The sequence below is a fragment of the Orcinus orca genome, chromosome 3, assembly GCF_937001465.1.
Source record: "Orcinus orca chromosome 3, mOrcOrc1.1, whole genome shotgun sequence".
In the NCBI taxonomy this organism is placed as follows: Eukaryota; Metazoa; Chordata; class Mammalia; order Artiodactyla; family Delphinidae; genus Orcinus; species Orcinus orca.
This window is the reverse complement of record NC_064561.1, coordinates 66,457,895-66,479,312: the sequence shown is the minus strand read 5'-3', so window position 1 is coordinate 66,479,312 and position 21,418 is coordinate 66,457,895. Positions and strand designations below refer to the sequence as shown.

Genomic DNA, 21,418 nt, shown 5'->3' with positions numbered 1-21,418 from the left:
TATTTTATACATAGTTAACTAGATACAGTTTTATAGTTTCTCGAACAAGTGCCTTTGGAATTTTAGAAAAAGTTAGCTTGAGCCCACCGTCAAGGTAATCATAGTAAAATAATAATCATTTGGTTTCTACTTCTCAATAGCCCCTTAGAAAGGAGAGGCTTCCTATAAACATGGACTCAGAGTAACCCTTAATGATTAACTCCAAAGTGTAAGACGTAGAAGGAAGCCTAATAGACCTTGCCATAAATTAGATGAAGGTAGTCCAAGGAATTGTTCTTCTGATCAGCTGAAAGGCATTTGAGATAAATACTCTTTTTTTCATTACCCTCAGAAATCTCACCTCCTCCTGGAAGCCTTGGGCCAGACAGTGGAAGAAAAATGGTGATTTTCTTGGCATACAACCCCTCCCCACTCCATCTTCACTCCCCCGCCCCCTGCATTTAATGAGTTCACTTAGTGCATTATTGCATCTCAGGTAAACACTCCAAGTACTTGGGCTTTGTTTAATCACTGTCCCTTCAGGGTCATCCTGTAAAAATGGACTCATGTGCATTACATTTTTAGGTGCTTTACAGTTTGTAAACCTTGTCTTCATTCATGATGTCAGTGAACTGGGGCTGGTGCCTTGTCACTGTAAAGCCCAGTGTACAATATCTCTTTCAGAGTTAAACCAAGCAGGGGCCTGGGAGAGGGGCTGATGAGGAAAATGCGGGCTATCAAAAATTTAATCCCCATTTTACACCAAGGGGGAAAGGGGTGGGGTGGGAGGGACTGGGAGACTGGGATTGACACACATACACTATTGATACTGTGTCTAAAATAGACAACTGATGGGAACATACTGTATAGCACGGGGAACTCTACCTAATGCACTGTGGTAACCTAAATGGGAGGGAAGTCCAAAAGGGAGGGGATGTCTGTATGTGTAAGGCTGATTCATTTTGTCATGCAGTGGAGGCTAACACAACATTGTAAAGCAACCATACTCCAATAAAAATTAATTTAAAAAAATTTAATCCCCATTTTAAAGTCCCCCGTATTTAAATATTGATTTGTGAAATGTGACCCAACAGAAAGAATATAGAAAAATCTACTTACTGTGTCAGGTCATAAAGTACCCCATGTTTCCATGTGCTTTCTTATTTTAATTCTCAAAGCAAGTTTAGGGGATAATTATTTCCATAAGGAAGCTGAGGCCCAGGGAGTTTACATAAAGTCCTCAGTTATACATGTGGACAGTGAGAGATGGATTTCTCACCCAGGCCTGTCTGTCTGCAAAATCCGAGTTGCTGAGCCTCTCAACAGAGGAAATAATAGAGAAAAAAGTATCACTCAAATACCACCTCCCTAACATACTGTTAGCAATTTAGGTTTATTTCCTTTGTTTATCTATCTAAACAAAACTAAATTAAAAAAACACCACCTTGGTAATCAGAAGTAGTCATATCAACTGTTGATATCCTGTTTTCTTTTTTTCGCTATCTTTCTTATTGCTTCGTGACGTCATTTTAAAATGATTGCATACTTCTTCCAACTCAGTAGTTAAAAAAGCTAATAACCTGGGACTTAACAGTCTTAACAGTGGTTAAGACTCTGTACTTCCACTGCAGGCGGCACAGGTTCCATCACTGGTCAGGGAACTAAGATCCCACATGCTGCAGGGAGAAGCCAAAAAAAACCCCAAAAAACAAAAACTAATAACCTGATTAAGAGATGGTTTAAGAACTTGAACAGACATTTCTCCAAAGAGGGCTAGAAATGGCCAACTGGTATGTGAAAAAAAGGATCAACATTACCAATCATCAGGGAAATGCACATCGATCCATAGTGAGATATAACCTTACATCTGTCAGGATGTCTGTTATCAAAAAACGAAACACCATCGAGCACCTCAAAAAGTTGAGTGAAAATTATATTGGAAAACATTAAAGCCCTGTTTTGTGAGTGCTATGAGTCTGAGCTACTCCAGTCGTTGACACCTGAATCCTAAGGACAGTTGAAGTGAATCTTCTTTCCTCGCGGCCAATTTCTTCCGTCAACTCTGGAGCATTTATTCTACTCGATAGAGGAAAGCCACGTACCAATTTGTGCTGTTTGTCCATCGCTTGCTTTTTCGTAAATGTAATTGCTACTCTGATGAAATGTTCAGATTTCCTTGGAAAAAAATAAATAGCTATAAACACTTTAAAACAAAACAAACAAAAGGAAAGCATTGGCAAGGATGTGGAGAAATTGGAACCCTTGGACACTGTTGGTGGGAAAGCAAAATGGTGGAGCTGCTATGGAAAACAGTATGGAGGTTCCTCAAAAAATTCAAAATAGAATTACCATATGATCCAGCAATCTCACTTGTGGGAATTACCCCAAAGAATTGAAATCAGAGTCGTGGAGCCATATTAGTACTCCTATGTTCATAGCAGCATTATTCACAATAGCCAAGATGTGTAACCAACCTAAATATACATCGACAGATGACTTGATAAAGAAACTGTGGTGTATGCACAAAATGGAATACTATTCTGCCCTTAAAAGGAATGAAATTCTGCAATATGTGACAACATGGATGAACCTTGAGGAGATAATACTAAATGAAATAAGCCAACCACAGAAAGACAGATACTACATGATTCCACTTGACATGAGGTTTCTAAAGCAGTCAAATTCATAGAATCAAAGAGTGGGACAGTGGTTGACATGGGGCTGGGGGGAGGAGGAAGAGGGGAGTTACTAATCAGTGGGCATAAAATTTCAGTCAAACATGATGAACAAGCTCTAGAGACATTCTGTACAATACCGTCTAGAGTCAGCTATGAAGTACTATATGCTTAAAAATTTGTTAACAGGGCTTCCCTGGTGGCGCAGTGGTTGAGAGTCCGCCTGCTGATGCAGGGGACGTGGGTTCGTGCCCCGGTCCGGGAGGATCCCACATGCCGCGGAGCGGCTGGGCCCGTGAGCCATGGCCGCTGAGTTTGCGCGTCCGGAGCCTGTGCTCCGCAACGGGAGAGGCCACAGCAGTGAGAGGCCCGCATGCCGCAAAAATAAATAAATAAATAAATTTGTTAACAAGGTAGATCTCATTTTGTGTTCTTACCACAATTAAAATAAAAAAAAAAGATAACATACTATTCCAGGAGAGTGATGTTCTTTGGAGAGATTCCTAGACATGGAATCGGTAGGTCCGAGAGTATGAATGTTTTTATGGGTTTTTAAAAAAGGTTTTAATGAAAAAAATTGAGATATAATTGACATATAACATTGTATAAGTTTAAGGTATACAAAATATTTTTATATTTTTGGATACACATTGCTAAATTGCTTTTCAAGAGGGCTGTATTAATATGCACTTCAACTAACAACTTTGAGTGTCATTTGCATCACATTCTTGTAGGCATTAGTTTTAGTTAAAAAATGAAGACACACAAACGAAAGTCTGACGTGTTTGCTTAATATGTACCAAATTGTTCGCAGTGGCTACTTCGGAGAGTGGGTTGGGGCTGGTGGTGGTGGTGGGAGCGGTGAAGGGGGTGTCCCTTTTCTACTTTATGTCATGTGGCGCTATGACAGATATTTTATTATAGGCATATATTAATTGTGTAATAAATATATTTTAAACTTTTGAAATAATTTGTCTTACAGACAAGTTGCAAAAAGAATACAAAGAATTCCCTGTACTCCCTTTGTAATGTGTTTTTAAAAGATGAAATAATTAAGAAATGTGCCCCGAATATCAGATGTCAGACCTTCTACCACCAAGACTCTGTAAGTCAGTTTCTTTTATTTATTCATTTATTTATTTATGGCTGCGTTGGGTCTTGGTTGCTGCGTGCAGGCTTTCTCTAGTTGTGGTGAGCGGGGGCTACTCTTGGTTGCAGTGCGCGGGCTTCTCATTGCGGTGGCTTCTCGTTGCGGAGCACGGGCTCTAGGCGTGCGGGCTTCAGTAGTTGTGTCTCGTGGGCTCAGTAGTTGTGACTCGCGGGCTCTAGAGCGCAGGCTCAGTAGTTGTGGCGCACGGGCTTAGTTGCTCTGCGGCATGTGGGATCTTCCCGGACCAGAGCTCGAACCCGTGTCTCCTGCATTGGCAGGCGGATTCTCAACCACTGTGCCACCAGGGAAGCCCCCAGAGTTTCTTATCAGATAGAGTAGAGCCTAACAGCGACTTGGGGAAATGCTCATTAAAATGCAGACTCCTAGGCTTTAGCAGGATCTGTGAAATCAGAATGTTTGGGGGCGAGCCTGAAAATCTGCATTTTAAACAGGCCCGCCTCATCCACACTCCTCTGTGCTTCTGAGGCCCCTCAAGGGCTGAGAACTACAGTTAAAAAGGTTCCTCCTTTTGATTTTATTTCCTCTAGTAATATTGTGGCTTCCTTACTTGGAAAGCCCTCCAACGTGCAGGGCTGAAGAGAAAAGTGAGTGAAATCTGAGCATCTTTTTTGCAACTTTTCACACTTTGTGCTGCTACTGCTTAGCTGCGGCCAAGCTGTCTGTAATTTGTTCCCTCAAAAGCCTGCTGTCTCCCTCAAACTAGAAAAGACTGTTCCAGGGGAGGCCCGGCCCCAAAAGCCATGTGTTGTGGATGGTGGTGACCCTTCTCCCCATCGGCCCTCTCATCCTGGATGTTCCAGGGAGTGGCGGCTGGAGGCTTCTGGTCTCCTGCCTTGCAAGTGCAGCCAGGAGGCCCTGAAATGGCGAGGGAGCCCAGATTACAGCCCCAGGTCATTCTGTTGTTTCGTTTGTCTTATGCTGATGCTTTTCCGTGCACAGTTTGTTTCCCTTGGCCACCGTTCGCATGGCCTTTCCCCATGTGTGTTACCTGCATGTTACATGTGTGTTACATTGCCAGGTCAGCTTCACGGGGGGCCACCCCGCTCAGTTCCTCACCTGCCCCCACCTTCTGCTTCCCCTGCCTCTACCGTCCCACCTTCGTCTCCACCCCCAGAGCTGTTCTTTCCAGCTCATGGATCTGACCATGTCACCTAATAACTTACCTTGGGGACTGAACGACTAGTGACCAGAAGGATAGCAGAAAGCCAAACCGTGGAGAATTGAATTCAAGATGAAAGAATTTTTTGTCGTTTTAAACGTTGTTTGGTCATAAGTTTATTGTTTTCTACATTAAAAAAGTAATACGACCCACCAGGTGTTACATGCCTGTATGACCTTCAAAGTGGAAGGAAAAGTTAAGAAAAAAATGTACTAATGGTTAATATAGACAATTTGGAAAATAAAAAAGTAGAAAGTAGAGGGGCAACAAGTTGCCAGCCGTTCCACTAGCCAAATTAAGCTACTGTCCGCTTTTGGGTGTGGTATAGCTTGGAGGATAAGGGCACAGGCTCTGAATCGGGCAAATCTTGAGTTCAGATCCCTTCTCTCCCTCGTCAGCTGTGGGCAACCGTTGGGCAGCTTCATTATCCTCTTGTAGCTTCCGTTTTCTCCTTGGTTAAGTGAGGATAAAAATAGTTCCTATCTTGACGTGAAGATTAAATGAGATAAGAAGGTAAAGCAGTTAGGATGCTTGGTGTTAGTTCCTCTTCATCTTGTTCACTTCCTTTCAGTCCTTTCACTGTAAGTAGTGTTTTTGTTTTCACATAGTTGTGATCACACTGTCTTTATAATTTTATTTCCTGCAGGTATTTCTTAACATGCCAGCCCAAGCATTTTCCATGCTGTTTTCAACTCCTCATAAACATACATTTTAGTGGTTGTGTAATATCCAATGGAACAGATATATCAGATACATCATGGTTTCGTTAACCATTTCTTTACTGTTAGTCATGGGCATTATTCCAGGTTCGTTGTTCGACATAACCTTACGTATGAACACCTTTACATGTAAAATGTCACCCTCCTCCCAATCCCTACCAGTTACAACCATTTCCTTGAGCAACATTCTTAGAAGGGAGATCATAAGGTCAAGCGGCATGAACACTTAGAGTTTTCTGACCTCTCCTGCCAAATTGGTTCCTGTAAAGTTGGCCTCCACTTATATTTTCAAGGCAATGGATGAGACTCAGGCTGAGGGACCTAGATTTTGTTACGCAGGGCAGCTCTTGGGGGTGTCAGGGTTGGAAACAATCGATTGGAGTTTTAACGGATGCATCTAGCAGCCACTGGGAGGGTGGATGGGGGTAGGGCCAACGTTAGGGGTTACCTGGTGAGACTCTGCAGCAGGGCAGCGGTGCCGTAACTGTGAACCTGGTCCTCTTCTCACGGCAGCTATTGGGTCCCATCTATATGAGAACCTGTGGTCACAGTCTCATAATCCCGCTTTCTTTCTTTTTTTGTAGGTTCCATACAATTTATTTTTTTTTCTCTTAAAAAAAACTGAAGTATAGTTGATGTACATATTATGTTAAATATTATATATTTAATATATGTAAATATATTTATATATTAAATATAATTAATTTAATATATAATTTAAATTATATATTATTTAAAATATTATATTATTTAAAATATAATGTATAATTAATAAAATATAATATATTTAATATATATTTAAATATATATATTTAAATATATAAATATATTTATATAATATGTAAATATTATATAAGTTACAGGTGTACAATAAAGTGATTCACAATTTTTAAAGGTTGTAATCCATTTATAGTTATTATAAAATATTGGCTCTATTTCCCATGTTGTACAATATATCCTTATAGCTTATTTTATACATAATAGTTTGTATCTCTTAGTCCCCTACCCCTATATTGTCCCTCCCCCTCCCCTCTCCCCATTGGCAACCACTAGTTTATTCTCTATATCTATGAGTCTGCTTCTTTTCTATTATATTCACTAGTTTGTTGTATATTTTAGATTCCACGTATAAGGGATAGCATATAATTTTTGTCTTTCTCTGTCTGACTTATTTTACTTAGGGTAATACCCTCCAAGTCCAACCATGTTGCCGCAAATGGCAAATTTAATTCCTTTTTATGGCTGAGTAATATTCCATTGTGGGTAATATATATATATGTGTGTGTGTGTATATATATATACACATACACTATGTACATATAGTGTTATATATATACATATATATATATGTATATATATCACATCTTTTTTATCCATTCATCTGTTGATGAACACAGGTTGTCTCCGTATCTTGGCAATTGTAAATAATGCAGCTATGAACATTGGGGTGCATGTATCTTTTCTAATTTGTGTTTTTGTTTTTTCCAGATACATATCCAGGAATGGAATTGCTGGGTCATATGGTAGTTCTATTTTTAGTTTTTTGAGAAATCTCCATACTATTTTCCACAGTGGCTGCACCAGCTTACATTCCCACCAACAGTGTATGAAGGTTCCCTTTTCTCTCAGGATCCTGTTTTTCTCGTGTGTTGCTCCACATATGTGAATTTATGCCCTTTCAGTCTCGCATAAGTAGCTTTACATTGTTTTCATCCTCTGTGATCAAAATGACAAGGATTCTTCATCTTTAGGGATCACAGATTAATACAGTGAATTAGTCTGTGAGCCCTGGTGTCACGGCCTGCATTGGAATGTCAGTCCTACCACTTATTATCTGCGATCCTGAGCCTCAGTTTCCCAGTCTGGGAAATGGTACCAACCTCACAGGATTAATTGAACAAGGTATTGTATGTTCAGTAAAGTGCTGCGTGTCTGGTATTATTCTTATCTATTTTCCTTTTTCTAAGTTAAAAGACTCTGGTAGAAGGAAACTAATTCAACCTCTAGATTTACCACTTTCCTTTCCTCTAAACCCAGCAAGGGCATCAGGATTAGGGAGCAATACCAGGAAGCCCACCTTGCCAAAATATGTGCCCTTGTGAAACTGTGGGGATGGGAGGGGAGAAGGTTGGGGAGGCCACAGTGACAGGTGACAAACCATCCTGGGATGCAGTACTTTCAGTGCTAAAACCCGGACAGTCCTTGGCAACCTGGGTGGTTGGCCACCCTAGCATGATGGTAGTAGGTGACAGCATCTGGTAAAGTTGTCCAAGGGAGAGAGAACCAGATTCTGGAGTATTTGAGAAGGGTTTGCTATTCCTTTAATTGCTGTTGGGCAAACCCATTTGGAAACTCATTTCACCTGGGAGGGAACTGGCTGCCAGAAATGAGGCCCACCTGGGGTACGGGGTGGGGGAGGGGAGATAATTGCCCTGCCCCCGGGAAGCCGGGCCAGGGTAATTCAATATCTTCTAGATTTGAAGGGTGTGCGTGGAGTGAGCGTGCCTTGGCGTGAAGGCTGCGTGCAGTCCTTGCTTTCCAATCCCGGCCGGTTTTCTGCTCTCGTGAAGCCGCCTTTCTTGGCAGAAAGAGGGGTCAGTAGCCCTTAGTGGACGACTGAGTGGACGAGGGTTGGCTCCCGCTTCTGCCCAGGTACCTTCCGATTCTCTGGGTCTCTGTACGAACAGTACCCCCAAGACAGAGGCCGAGGGAGGGGAAAGTGGCCACGCTTAGGCTGCAGGCCAGTGCAGGGGGTGGTCAGTAGTTGGTATTTCCTCTTCCAGCCCTTTCAAAGCATTTTAAAATCGGATTAGCTTTTTGACAAACACTTGAAGGTTTGCTCTCCTCTGAGAGGCTCAAAGGGCTGAGGAAGAGCCTTCATCTGTTTACTTTTCCTTTATGTGGAAACTTACTTGGGCTGTTTCTATAACCAGCTTCCCCTCCCCCAGACTCCCTCCCCGAGGCTTTGGAGATGGTGGGAACTCACCAGCCACTAGGGCCGTGGCCCTGCCTCCGTGGTTTTCGGGCCTAATGAACTCTCATGCCTTCCAGGATTGCAGCTTTGAGCAGTAGGACTCGGGCGGCTTAGTCTGCCCGGCATTGGCCTTGTAAGTTTGCTGGGAGTGGAGAAGTGAGCTGAGAAGGGCTGGCCTGTGGACTCCATTGCCCTCCTGCAGGGCAGCCAACAGAAGTGGCATCTTTCCTCCCCGGGGGTGGAGAAAGCCAGGAAGACGGCGGTGGGTAGCGGGGGTGATGGCAGGGGGGCAAAGCTGGGCCTGGTTTTAGAGAGCAGAGAGCTGACCCCATCAGGGCTCCCGTTCCTCTCCCTTTTTAATTAGCTCCCTGCTAGGGGGTCAGGCAATGTGTGTGTTGGGAAGAGCAGGGAGAGAAGACAGGTGATCAGGTGTGTGCACGGATGTATGTAACAGAGAATTCAGGCTGGAGGTGGGTGCTGGAGCTGTGGAAGGGAAGGAGGGCAGGTGGTCAAGATAGACTTCTTTGTTTCATTTTGTTAGTATGTTATATAACAAGTTAAAAGTGCGTATTAAGCCAGAGAAGTATCCCCTGTGATCAGTCTGACCACGGCTAGACGAAATATAGGGTAAGGAAGATTCAGGAATGGCTTCCCAGAGGAGGTGGCAGGTAAACTGAGACCAAGAGACAAGTGGGGGTCGCTAGATTTGTACATTCAACGAAGATTTGGGGAGTGTCTGCTGCGTGTCAGATACTGCTCTAGAAGCTAGAGAGCTGGAGGAGAACAAAACACATAGAGACCCTGCCCTCATGGAGCTTATAGTTTATAGCCCAGTGGAGGGAGACAGATGAACAGAAAGACCCTATGATGTCGAGTGGTGTTAAAGAAACAGTCCTCTGACACCTGTTGAAGTGGTAGGGAAGCCTTGATTGAAGGTGAGTGCAATAGGGAAAAGAGATTGGGTTCAACTCTGAGCATGGCAAAGACAGCTGGGGTTTAGAACCCATCAACAGACTGAGGGGGTCAGTGGATGAGGTAGACATCAAGGGGAGGCGATTCTCGCTAAACCAACTTAACAAGATTCTTGCAGACGGCAGGCCAAGGACTTAGACATCAAAGATGGGTAATGAGGAACTTGATCGGATCTCAAGGGTAGGGGAAGACTTAGCAGGATTCTTTGCTGAAGGCAGGCCAAGGGCAGGACCTCATTGAGAAGAGGGCTCAGAGGAGCCTGATTAAAGTTTGGTCAAGGAGAGAGCCTTTGTGGGGAAAGGAGCTGTGAATGAAAATAAAGCAGGTGTGGGGTAGAGTGAGGAGAGAGTGATGGGGGTGCTTTTTAGGAGCAAGGCCCCTCTAGGGAGGTAATTTTCAGGCAGAAGTTTATATCTCGTGAGGCAGCCAGAATTTCAAACACCCCAGAAGAAGGTCCTCTGGGTAGAGGAAACAGCAAGTGCAAAGGCCCTGAGGTATGTTTGAGGAATAGCAAGGAGGAGGTAGTTTGTAAGGTCAGAGGAGGGGGTGGGTGAGGGTAGAGCACAAGGGCCTTGGAGGCTGTGATTAGAAGGGATGAGAGGGCAGGAAGGAAGGAGAATTTGGAGCCAGGGTAAGAGGAAGCCTGCAAGGGGCTCTGGGTCGCACCAGGATAAAAAAGGAGTATGTGCCAAAGAGCACGCTTGGGGGGTGGGGGAGGGAAGGCAGCAAGGAGTGTTTCTGAAATCCTAGGTGTACAATGTGGGAAAAACAAAGGAGGTGGTGGGGTGTGGGGTCGGGGAGGGCCTGGTGCAGAGGAGAGGAAGGTGAAGCGCCAAACGGGGAGCGGCAGATCCGGGGGGTCATTTGCCATCTTCTCAGTCAGGGTTTCTCAATCATTTAAATGAGAGCCTCTGTCCTTGCGTAAAAATCGGGCAATTCAGGGAGGAAGGCCTCTTTAATTTCAAGGAGAACTATAGAAGCCGGAAAGAAGGGTCGGTTGAAATAAAGTTGGAACTCGTCTGGTCCCTCCGGCTGCGCTTCTTGTAAATAGCGCCCTCCCAGCGTTGGAAAGGCACCGGTAGGGACGTTGCAGCTGCTGGGTAACGTCCTTCCTGTTGAGATGCGCAGGACTTGGCTGCGCGTGTGCACCCGTGTGCCGAGTGCCTGGAAGCAGGGCGTGAGAGCGCAGGTCAAGAAGTTCAGGCCCCCGAGCCCACTCATTTTACCCTCAGGGGCGGCCCCACTTCCTCTGGGGGCCCTGGCTTCCCTCTGGCAGGTCTTCAGCTGAGAAGTCTGCAGAAGTCATTGGCCAGGCTTAGAACAGATCCTTTGTGCCAAAGGGGTTGGTGGTGTGGTGTGGAGGGGTGGGAGCTCCTTGACTGAACCAGGATGCCCTTCACGAGCGGTGAGCCCTGCTGAGCACCGGGATTTTGGGGGGAGAGGGAGAAATGGGATTGGGCAGCCAGGGTAGTTTGGCCACATGTGAGTTAAAAAGCAGATGAAAACCCACAGAGTAACCAGACATTCTTCTCTTTGCATGCAAGATCCTGCCCAATGCTGGAAGAGGAAGGAGTATTTTTCTTGCTTTTTAGACATTACATCCTGTGAGGGGAAGATTTGGAACAGATGGGGGCCAGGGGGCCCCATTGTATTTGCTTATTTCCCCCTCCCCTCCTCCCGCAACCAGAAGTGTGTTTCTTTCTTTTTCTTTTTTTTTTTTTTTAAACCTAGAGAAGTTAACTCAGGGAGAAAAAAAGTCCTGTATAGTGCGAAAGTAAGATTATAAGGGGCCAGGGAGAAAAATCCACAAGGTTCCAGAAAGAATTTACTTTACCTTGCAAGGCCTTCTTCTGAGTCCAAAGACAGATAATTAACTCAAAATTTCATTTTAGGTTTAATGGCTCTTCCAGCGACATCTGCATTTATGAGGGGGGAAAGAAAAAGGATCCCTAACAGATGGAGAAAGAGGCCCTCTGGGTAGAGAAAGGTAAGGAGTGTTTCTGAAATCTTAGGCGCACAATGTGGGAAAAACAAAGTGGGTAGTGTCTTGTGAGAGCTGCTCAAGTGTTGGCATGAGTTCCACCCCCACTTGTGTTCTGCTGGATGGGCTGCCTTAGAGAAGACTGTAGGAGAGGTGATGTAAAGTGGTCTGTGATGTATTTGATTGGCTGCGTGGGGTCCCTGGTAGAGTGATGTCCCTGGCATGGCTGTGGGCAGCTGGACGGCTGGTAGGATGTTTGCCCCCAAACCACAGCTAGTCTTTTATGCTGATGAATGTCCAGAGCAGGATTCTCCTTCTTGGGAACCCGGAAGGGGGCTCTGCCCGTGGGGTCGGATGGCAGTAACTAGTCCGGGTGGAACAGCTGAACTGCCCACTGCTGTTTTATCTGACACCCCCCCACCCGCCGCAGGGAATGTGGGCTGACTGCATGTGAAAAGGAGAGGGCAGGACCGAGAGAGCAGCCTTTGTGTTTTCCTTCTAACTGTCCTTCCTTTCTGGCTCGTTGGAGCCTGTGTTGGGCTGGTTTCTTCCTTCTAGGGAGGGGATTGTGAGCTCCGGGGTCTGGTTGAAGAGACAGATTACCAGCTCAGGTTCCCAGTTGCTATGGAGAGCCATGTCTGGGGGTGGAAGGGGCTAGGAAGTTGGGTTCCTCCTCATCCGGTGAGATACATGCAAGTTTCTGCAAGAAAGACACAGCCTAGAAATCACGTGACAAGAGAGAAATAAGGCCTAGTGCCTAGGTAGGATGGGATCTCCTGTCTTGATTCTATCTTAACTTCTAGCACTAGACATTATAACTAGATACAGTGCAGCCGGAGCGCTAGGCTGTCCCTCCCTCTGTTGTTAAAATCCCCATAGGTGTTACCTGGTCCTTGGAAAAGATGCTATAGAAGCACAGCAGACATTACTTGAGTACCGTTACCTACTGGCCACTGCATTTTGGACTTCAGGGGACATGTCAGTGAATGAAATAAAGGTCCCACTCCCACAGAGCCCAAATGCAAATGTAAGAGTATTTCACTCTGTAGTGACATCACCAGGGTCAGACAAGCATACACATAAGAGACCAAATGAGTTCATTTAGCTGCAGGAATTGAGCACCTGCTCTTTGGGAGACCCTGTGGATGCCCGCAGTGGAGGACAGGACACATCCAGACCCCACCTCCTTGGAGCTGCAGTCTGGTTGGGTATATGGACTCGTAAGAGGTTCCTGAGCTACAGGCTGTGAGCAGGGCTGCAGCAGAGAACCTAAAGGGTGCTGTGGGTCCTTCATGCAGATTGGGGGAATTGGGAACACCTTCCCGGAGAAGTGAATTTCAAGTTAATGCACGAGTAAGAAGAGGTAACTATAGCGTTGACTCTTAGTTGGCCCGGGAAGGTCTTCTGGTTCTGACATCATTTGTTTTTTTTTTTAAAAAAATTATTTTATTTTTATTTATTTTTGGCTGTGTTGGGTCTTCGTTGCTGTGCGCGGGCTTTCTCTAGTTGCGGTGAGCGGGGGCTCCTCTTCATTGTGGTGTGCAGGCTTCTCATCACAGCGGCTTCTCTTGTTGTGAAGCACGGGCTCTAGGCGCACAGGCTTCAGTAGTTGTGGCACGTGGGCTCAGTAGTTGTGGCTCACGGGCTCTAGAGCGCAGGCTCAGTAATTGTGGCGCACGGGCTTAGTTGCTCCGCAGCATGTGGGGTCTTCCTGGGCCAGGGATCGAGCCCGTGTCCCCTGCATCGGCAGGCAGATTCTTAACCACTGTGCCACCAGGGAAGTCCTAATGTACCCTCTTTTACTCTGAAAAGTGCTTAATTAAGGTGGTGAATTGCGCGGCACCCTACTGTGTGCCGAGCAGTTCTGTAAGAGCTCCATGATTAGAATTGTGCTGGCTCATAGTTAAGTACTCATAACTGAGCTATTTGCTGGTCACTTACCTCAAGTCAAAGACTAACAGTGGCGAGGTGGTGGGTGTGGAGACTGAGTTTGCCCTGGCTCTAACTTGGGGGATACTCTCCAGCAGGACGCAGCCCCCTGAATGTCAGTGTGGAGCAGGCAGATGGTGTGGGAGGTCTGGATTAGACAGTTTGCCATCTCACTTGGGTGAAACCCAAAGGCGCCATCACCTTGCTTTGTCTGAGGCCCTGCCCTTCTCTCCCACCTCATCCCCAGCCTCTCCCACCCTTGCTGTGCTCCTTGCAGCCGCGGGGCAGCTTGCTCTTCCTCAGACACTCCAAGCTCCTTTAGATCTCCGGCCTCTGCTCCGGTAGTTCCTTCTGCCCGGAAGGCTCCTCCTCAAGGTAATAGCAAGGTGCATGGCCCTTGCTTGCTGTGAGTCCCTCAGAGCCCCTTTTTCACAACGGCACCACCCCCTCTGCCAGCCAGGCTGCTCTGTTTTTTTTTTTGTTGTACGCGGGCCTCTCACTGTTGCGGCCTCTCCCGTTGCGGAGCACAGGCTCCGGACGCGCAGGCTCAGCGGCCATGGCTCACGGGCCCAGCCACTACGCGGCATGTGGGATCTTCCCGGACCGGGGCACGGACCCGTGTCCCCTGCATCAGCAGGTGGACTCTCAACCACTGCGCCACCAGGGAAGCCCTGTTCTGTATCTTGATTGTGGTGGTGGTCACACAGCTGCGTGCACTCACTAACACTGGTAGAACTCTGCTAAAAAGGGTGAATCTTACTGTAGGTAAGTCATACCTCAGTAAACGTGAGTAAAAAAAACCACTTTCTCACCTAGATTTTCATTGTAGTATTTGGGCATTTCTTGTGACTGTTGGCTAATAATTCATTTTGACTGGGTGGCAAAGTAACCCCAGCTCGATGGTGTCATCCATGCTTACTGCTGCCAGTGAATACCTGTGCCAAGAAACTAACTTGTTCTTAAAGTGGAAGAGATTTGTGAAGGTGGAACTCTGTTGGTTTCCTTTCCAGCATCTCCCACTTCCTTCTAGGAAGAGAACACCTTTTCCTGTGTGGCTAGAAGGGACTGACCTTTGTCCTGTGTCCCTAGGACTGGGCTGTTGAATGTAGCCAGTTGAGTCCTTCCTGGCACTTCTCTGCCAGAGCTCTTGAGGAAGATGATGTACTTTTGCTGGAATTGGTAGGATGTAAATGTGAGCCTGTTGGTGAATCCTTTTATTTTAAAGATTTCTCCCACTGAAGGCAATTTATTGATTCTGTTGGTGAATATCTTGCTTGCTGAATGGAGAAAGAAAGACAAATAGAGCGCTGATGTTTGAGCACCTAGATCCAGCTGTGCCTGAAGTCGAACGTGCACTCTGGACAACCCAGTAACATGAGCTAATGAATTCCACTCTTCTCCACTTAAGCCATGTCGACTTTGGTGGATTCTATCAATCATAGCTGAGTTCTGGCTCATACGTTGAAAACGAGAAGTTCTTGATCTATGAGGTGAGAGGATAGTAAAAGATTAGGCAGTTAACTAAATTAATGAGTTGTGAGAGGCGGTTCTCCTAATTTCTCCAAGCCTTTTTTTTTTTTTTTTTTTTTTTGCCGTACACGGGCCTCTCACTGTTGCGGCCCCTCCCGTTGCGGAGCACAGGCTCCGGACGCGCAGGCTCAGCGGCCATGGCTCACGGGCCCAGCCACTCCGCGGCATGTGGGATCTTCCCGGACTGGGGCACGAACCCGCATCCCCTGCATCGGCAGGCGGACTCTCAACCACTGCGCCACCAGGGAAGCCCGCGTCTGAGCCTTTTTATTATGGAAGCAGGAGCAGGGACAGAGGGTTGAGATGGGGATGAATGAGGGAGATTGAAGGGTCAGTAGACAGGTATACCCCTGGCCAAATGGGGCTGGGGATGCCAGGGCCCCATGCCCTACCAGCTGGGGGTTCCTGGCTGGCTGAAGAGGGTCTGGAGTCAGTGGGATTGGAGAGAGCTGGACTGTAAGCCCGCTCTGGGCTCCTGCCCTCAATTCCTGAGCCTTGCTTTCCTTCTCATAAACCCGGGGTGCTGCCTGCCTGCCTGCCTGCTTGCCCTCCTCAGGGTTTGTGAGAGAGGCTCCAAGGAGTTGACAGTCTCTGAAACAATCATGAAAACCATTGACACTCTGTGGCTTCATTTGGTTAAAGGTAGGAGGCTGGATGAGACGAGGACTAGACAGACCCTCGGTGTCTGAGGGACTTGGGCTGTGATCTACCTTCTTTGCGTGAATTGTGGATGACAGATCTTTGGTGAAAGGAGGGCGAGAGGAAGCATGAAAGTAGGGCGCAGGGACTGAGAGTTCCTTAGGGGTCGGCGATGTGCTTGAGGAAGTTTTCTGAAGGGTGTGCTGAGCAAGGGGCCTGTGGCAGTTTTCTGGCTGGAGTTGTTTAATGCCTTTTACGTATTAGAAAGAAGGAAAGACGTCTTTTCTCCTTTCTGTCTTTTAAAAAATGATATACAGTTTTTCCAAATACAAAAGAATTGCTTATTTGTTTAAGGATTTTGAAAATACAGAAAAGTAAACATGAGGAAATAATACCTCCTATGGTCATGCTACTTCTAGAGATAACACTGGTAATACTTTTTTTAACAAATAAATTTATTTATTTATTTTTGGCTGCATTGGGTCTTTGTTGCTGCATGCGGGCTCTTCACTAGTTGCGGCAAACGGGGGGCTACTCTTCATTGGGGAGCCGTGGCTTCTCTTTGTTGCGGAGCACGGGCTCTAGGTGAGTTGTGGCATGTGGGCTTAGTAGTTGTGGCTTGTGGGCTCTAGAGCGCAGGCTCAGTGGTTGTGGTGCATGGGCTTAGTTGCTCCGTGGCTTGTGGGATCTTCCCGGACCAGGGCTCGAACCCGTGTCCCCTACATTGGCAGGTGGATTCTTATCCACTGCGCCACCAGGGAAGTCCCCAACCCTGGTAATACTTTTGTATTTCCTTCTAGTATTTATTTGTGTGCCTACGTGTATTAGCGATGGCTTATATGCAAATTTTGATTCTACTGTCTATATAGCTTTCGAATTTGTTTTTCACTTAATAGGTAACATAAACATTTTCCTATATCTTTGTGTTTTTGTAGCCTGATTTTTTAGTTTAGTTGTATTTCACCATATAGATGTATCTCTTATTGGACAGAAGGTCATTTCCCATTTTTTAGGATTATAAAATATTGTGGTTAAATCTTTAGATGTATTTTTTTGTCCACATCCTTGAATAATTTTGTAGGACAGAGCTTTAGAAGTGGGATTATTAGGTCACATGGGCTGTCCACTTAAGAATTTTTGTCCTCCTCTGGCCAGGTTGCCCCTGGTTAAGTCAGGCCACCTTGCCGTCTACTGGTGATGCACCAGGGTTCAGATTTCTCTGATCCCTGGCCCTTGCTGGGTATTACTGGGTTTTTAGGAACTTGCTAATTGATATGTGGGAAAAGCTTTCTCGTTTTTATTTTAATTATGCCCTTTTCTGGTTACCAGTAAGGCTGCCCATTTTTTTTCCCCATAGAATTAAGTTATTTGTATGTTTTTGTGAATTGCTCTTCACGCCCTTCATTCATTTTCCAGTTGCGGTGCTTGTATTTTTCTTACTGATTTATAATGACTCTGCTTACAGTGAGAGTGTTAGCCCTTTGTGGGGATTGATACATTTTTCAGAGTGCAATGAGATATCTTAATAATGGATCTTTTATCCAGGTCAAGGCAGAAGTCTTGATTCTGGCGGTGGTGATGGTGGAATCTGATGATGTCCACCCGCTTCCCTGCACACAAATCCAGAAATAGAGTATCTTATAATGTCTTAGAGTGCAGCTGGGCTGTTACCTTTATTTCAAAGACTGTTACCCTTAGCCTGGAAAGGGGTAACTGGCCCAACCCCACAGAGCCGGCTACAGGCAGAGCAGGGGCTCTGCACTTGTGCTCAGATGACCGCTTTGCATCGCCTGGGAGGTCGACGTCTCTTCTCGAAGGCTTCCAGACCCTCCTCCCTGGAGGCTTTGGGGCCTAGATGATGCGTATTTTTATACTAGCCACTCTACTAGAAAACAAAATCTGTTCAAAGCCGTGTTACAGGTTTTTCCAGAACTTCTAGCTTTTCAGAATCCACCTGCTTCCCTTGCCCCCAGCAGTTACCATTTGAATTTCTCAATCTGCAGCTTCCTTTGTAACCACGCGTTCACTGGGTCCAAAGGGACCTTTCCCCCAAGGGATTTGGTTTCCTGGGTCGGGGCTGGGCAGGTGGAGCCCTTCCACTGACTTGGGGCAGCCCCCCTAAGAGCACTCCCCCTCCTGGCATGCCTCTCCCTCCAGGCGTTTCTGCAGGTCCGAGAGGGATGTGGACTCTCTTTCCCTCTCTCTCAAAGGTTCTTTCATTTAAATACGTGCATACATTTTTCTCCTGCCGCTCCCCCCCCCCCACAAAAGAATGAAGTTAGAGGCTTCGTTTGCCAAATTTAGCTCCTGCTGACGCACCATCCCTCCCGCTAGCAGTCTCCTCCTGTCTCAGTGTTTCTCTCAGCCTCGCTTGGGGTAGATGAACACCATCACATCCTACATAATGTTTAGCTCTGAGGCATTTCCAGATGGGAAATAACATTTCAGTGTTTTCGTGTTCTCTGCGTGAATAGATGGTTGAGAAGTGGGGGGCTGGCAGCCAGCCTGTTAGAAGCAAAGATCCACAGGGCGGTGGCAGGAGAACCAGTGCAGTGGTTGTTAGAGGTTTGCTCGTGCTGGGCAGGGGAGAGAGGTGGCTCTCAGGAGATCCGGGATGGGATTTGACTGGGACGTGACTGGAGACTTTTCAGGGAGGGGAGGCCCTCCTACTTGAAGCAAGACTTAGGGCGCTTAAAGAAAAAATTACTCTGACACTCGTTAAAATGATAAGGAAGATTCTATTCAGGGCTATTGCAATAGGGGTACTGCAGTAGTGGGGAGAGATGGGGCTCAACTCTGAATACAAAGACAGGTGGGGATTTACCCCCAAGGATCAGGGTGAGGGCCTCAGTGGATGGAAAATTACTAAGAGGTGACATCAAGGATAGGGGATTGTTGCTAAACTGATCTAACAGGATTCTTGCTAAAGACAGGCCAAGGACTTGAGACATCAAAGGTAGGGGATTCTCTCTAAACTGACTTAGCAGGATTCTTGCTAAGACTGGGCTGTGCAGGCCTGGCAAGGAAGGCCAAGGTCAAGGCCTCATTGAGAAGAGGGCTTGGGGCTCAGAGAAGCCTAATGACAGTTTGGTCAAGGAGAGAGTCTTTGTCAGTCTGTCCTCTTGTTCAAGGACAGAGGAGACATTTCTCCTTTTAAACAATCTAAGTTCATGTCACGTTCAGTCACCTTTTGTTCACTAAGGACCCGCTGAACCATCTGTTGGACGTGGCAGTGGAGGATGTTTGCTGGATGGTGTGAACTATCAGGCATTTAAATGAGAGAGTTCGTGACCTGTCGTGGTGATGAGTCTTTTGAAGTTTTTATCACATCGTAGTCTAGCTTCAGCTTGCAAGGCTTCTTTAGATCTTGGCGGGAAAGGTCAGTCACGACCAGCCTGTACTTCCAATAAGGAACTGGGCAGTCAGGTTGTAGTGCTCAGTGAATCCACGGCAGGAGGGTGGGAGAAAATGGGAAACGAGAAGAATGGAGAATTTGGTAAGGACAGAAAATGTGCAGGATGGCAGGATCCAATACAATTTACAGGGAGGTAACAAAGTAAAAGGTAAAATGTAATTTACCAAGAGGGGAAAAGCAGCTCAAAGACAATGAACAGGACCAGAATTGGATACCCATAAGGGCGTGCTGTAGTTTTTTATTGAAACATAACATTTCTCTCTCCAGTGTCCAGTGTTGGTCACTGAGTGGGTGTGTTAATGTCCACATGGAAGTGACCTGGGGTCAGGCAGGCTGGGGGGCGGGGGGTGTCAAATCCCTGAACCAGCTGTGAGATGTCGAGCAAATTGGTTGCCTTTCTAGTGGCTGTTTCCTGGGTTAGGAAATAGGATGCAATCATGAGCTAACATTTATTGAGTGTTTCTCATGGGTCAGGTGCTGCTATAAGCATTTAACATGCTTCACCTCTTTGAATAATTATTGGGTGCAGGTGAATGATCATCTCTTCTACAGGAAAGTAAACCAAGGCTTTAGTAAATCACGTTAACTTGTCCACAGATGATGCTGACGTGCAAGGAGAGATTGGTGCTCGTGTATTTAAAGTGAATTGGGCACTTACTAGGTGCTGGCAGAGCACCTGTCTTCTGCCTTCTGGGGGCGGCTCTCCTGTGAAGGACAGGGAGACTCCGACCCAGCCCTTGGTGGCCACCGGGCAGGACCCAGCTGGGGGAAGTGGCAGGGCAGCTGCAGCCACTTGAGGCTTGCCCAGAACCGCTCCTCACTGGCTGTGCGGGCCTGGCTGCGTACCTGCGGGCCTGTGTCTCCATTGCTCTTCGCACCTCTGGGGTGGGCATCTCCCACCCTACCGTGCAGATGAAATCAAGATTCTCAGAGGGTGACTACCTGCCCAAACACACAAGAAGTGGCAAGGCAGGGATTTGAGCCCATGTCTGTCTGGCCCAGAGCCCTTGCTCTCTGCTCTGCTGTGCACTGTCAGTGACGAAGGAGGCTGACCCAGGCTAGGGGAGAACCCGTATGGGCAGTGTGGAGGCACTGGGGAAATAGTGGGTAATGGCATGGCCTTTGAAATCAGACAGACCGGGGTTCAGAGTCCTAGCTCTGCGACTTCTTAGCCGTGTGAGCATGAAAAGTGAGTTAACCTCTCTGACACTTGGTTCCCCCTCTAAAATGAGGTGGTCATAACTACGAAGGAGAGTGTGGGGAGGACATGAGAGAAAGTCTGTACATAAGCGTCCAGTAAATGGTGGCTGCTGTGGTTATGTGGGGCTTGCTGAGCCCTATTTGATCCTTCGGGAGGGCAGACTCTGGAAGGCAAGCCTCTCAGATGTAGGAGAGGCCTTGGGCTTTCCTTACTTGTCTTGGGATGTGTCCCTGGGAGCCATATATCAGAAATATAGCCACTAAAATTTGGAACGATGATGGGGGAGACTGGGTCTGGGTATAGTACCCCCAGATCTTTCCAACTCCACTCTTCCTGGTGATGGTCCAACAGGAGAGGCCGGTAGGATGTGGTGAGGATTAAATACTCACGTACATGACACTCTTAGCCTCGTGCTTCACATGTGGGGAGTCCCTCAACTTCTAACTGTGGCTCATTAACTTGTTGATTCCAGCAGTGTTTTAGATTCAGAGGTCACAGTGATGAACAAAACAAAGTCCCCACCCTCACGAAGGTCACATTCTAGCGGAGAAGATGGATAATAAACACGTAGGCAAGTAGATTTGAATGCAGTATTGGGGAGTGCAGAACAATACAGCAGTGTAAGGGGACAGAAGTCTTTTGGGGTGACCAGGAAGGTGACATGTGAGCGGAGACCCTAATGAAGCGAGGGCACCAATCATGAGAATGCTGGGGGGCTCATCCCAGGCAGAGGCCCCGAGGTGGGGCTGAACCTGATACAGAGCGAAGGCCCATAGGAGTGTGGGTGGGGGAGGGGTAGGTGGGAAATGAGGCCAGGGTGGAAGCTACCAGATGTCATCAGGCCTTAAATGATTTTAATATGTTTTAAGCAATCATTATTTCCAGATTTCCCCAGGCAGGTTTAGCTCTCCTTCCCCGTCTGCATTGTGTGTGCGCACAGCCATTGCAGCAGTGGTCACACGGGGTTGGCTGTTTGACCCCCACCCTGTGAGCCCTTTAGGCCAGGGACCATTGTCTGTTTTGCTTATACCTAGCACGAAGTACGTGCTTCACACATTTAAAAATGAATTTGAG

General features: G+C 46.7%; 1 long non-coding RNA gene across 1 annotated transcript in view; it reads left to right on the top strand.

Moving 5' to 3' along the window:
- Positions 1-7,092: 7,092 nt before the first annotated feature.
- Positions 7,093-21,418, top strand: part of LOC117196766 (uncharacterized) — a 68,273-nt gene continuing 53,947 nt past the window's right edge. Inside the window, exons 1-2 of the long non-coding RNA XR_007476506.1 lie at positions 7,093-7,605; positions 11,542-11,636. This is a non-coding gene — a long non-coding RNA (uncharacterized LOC117196766). The remainder of the gene's footprint in view (positions 7,606-11,541; positions 11,637-21,418) is intronic.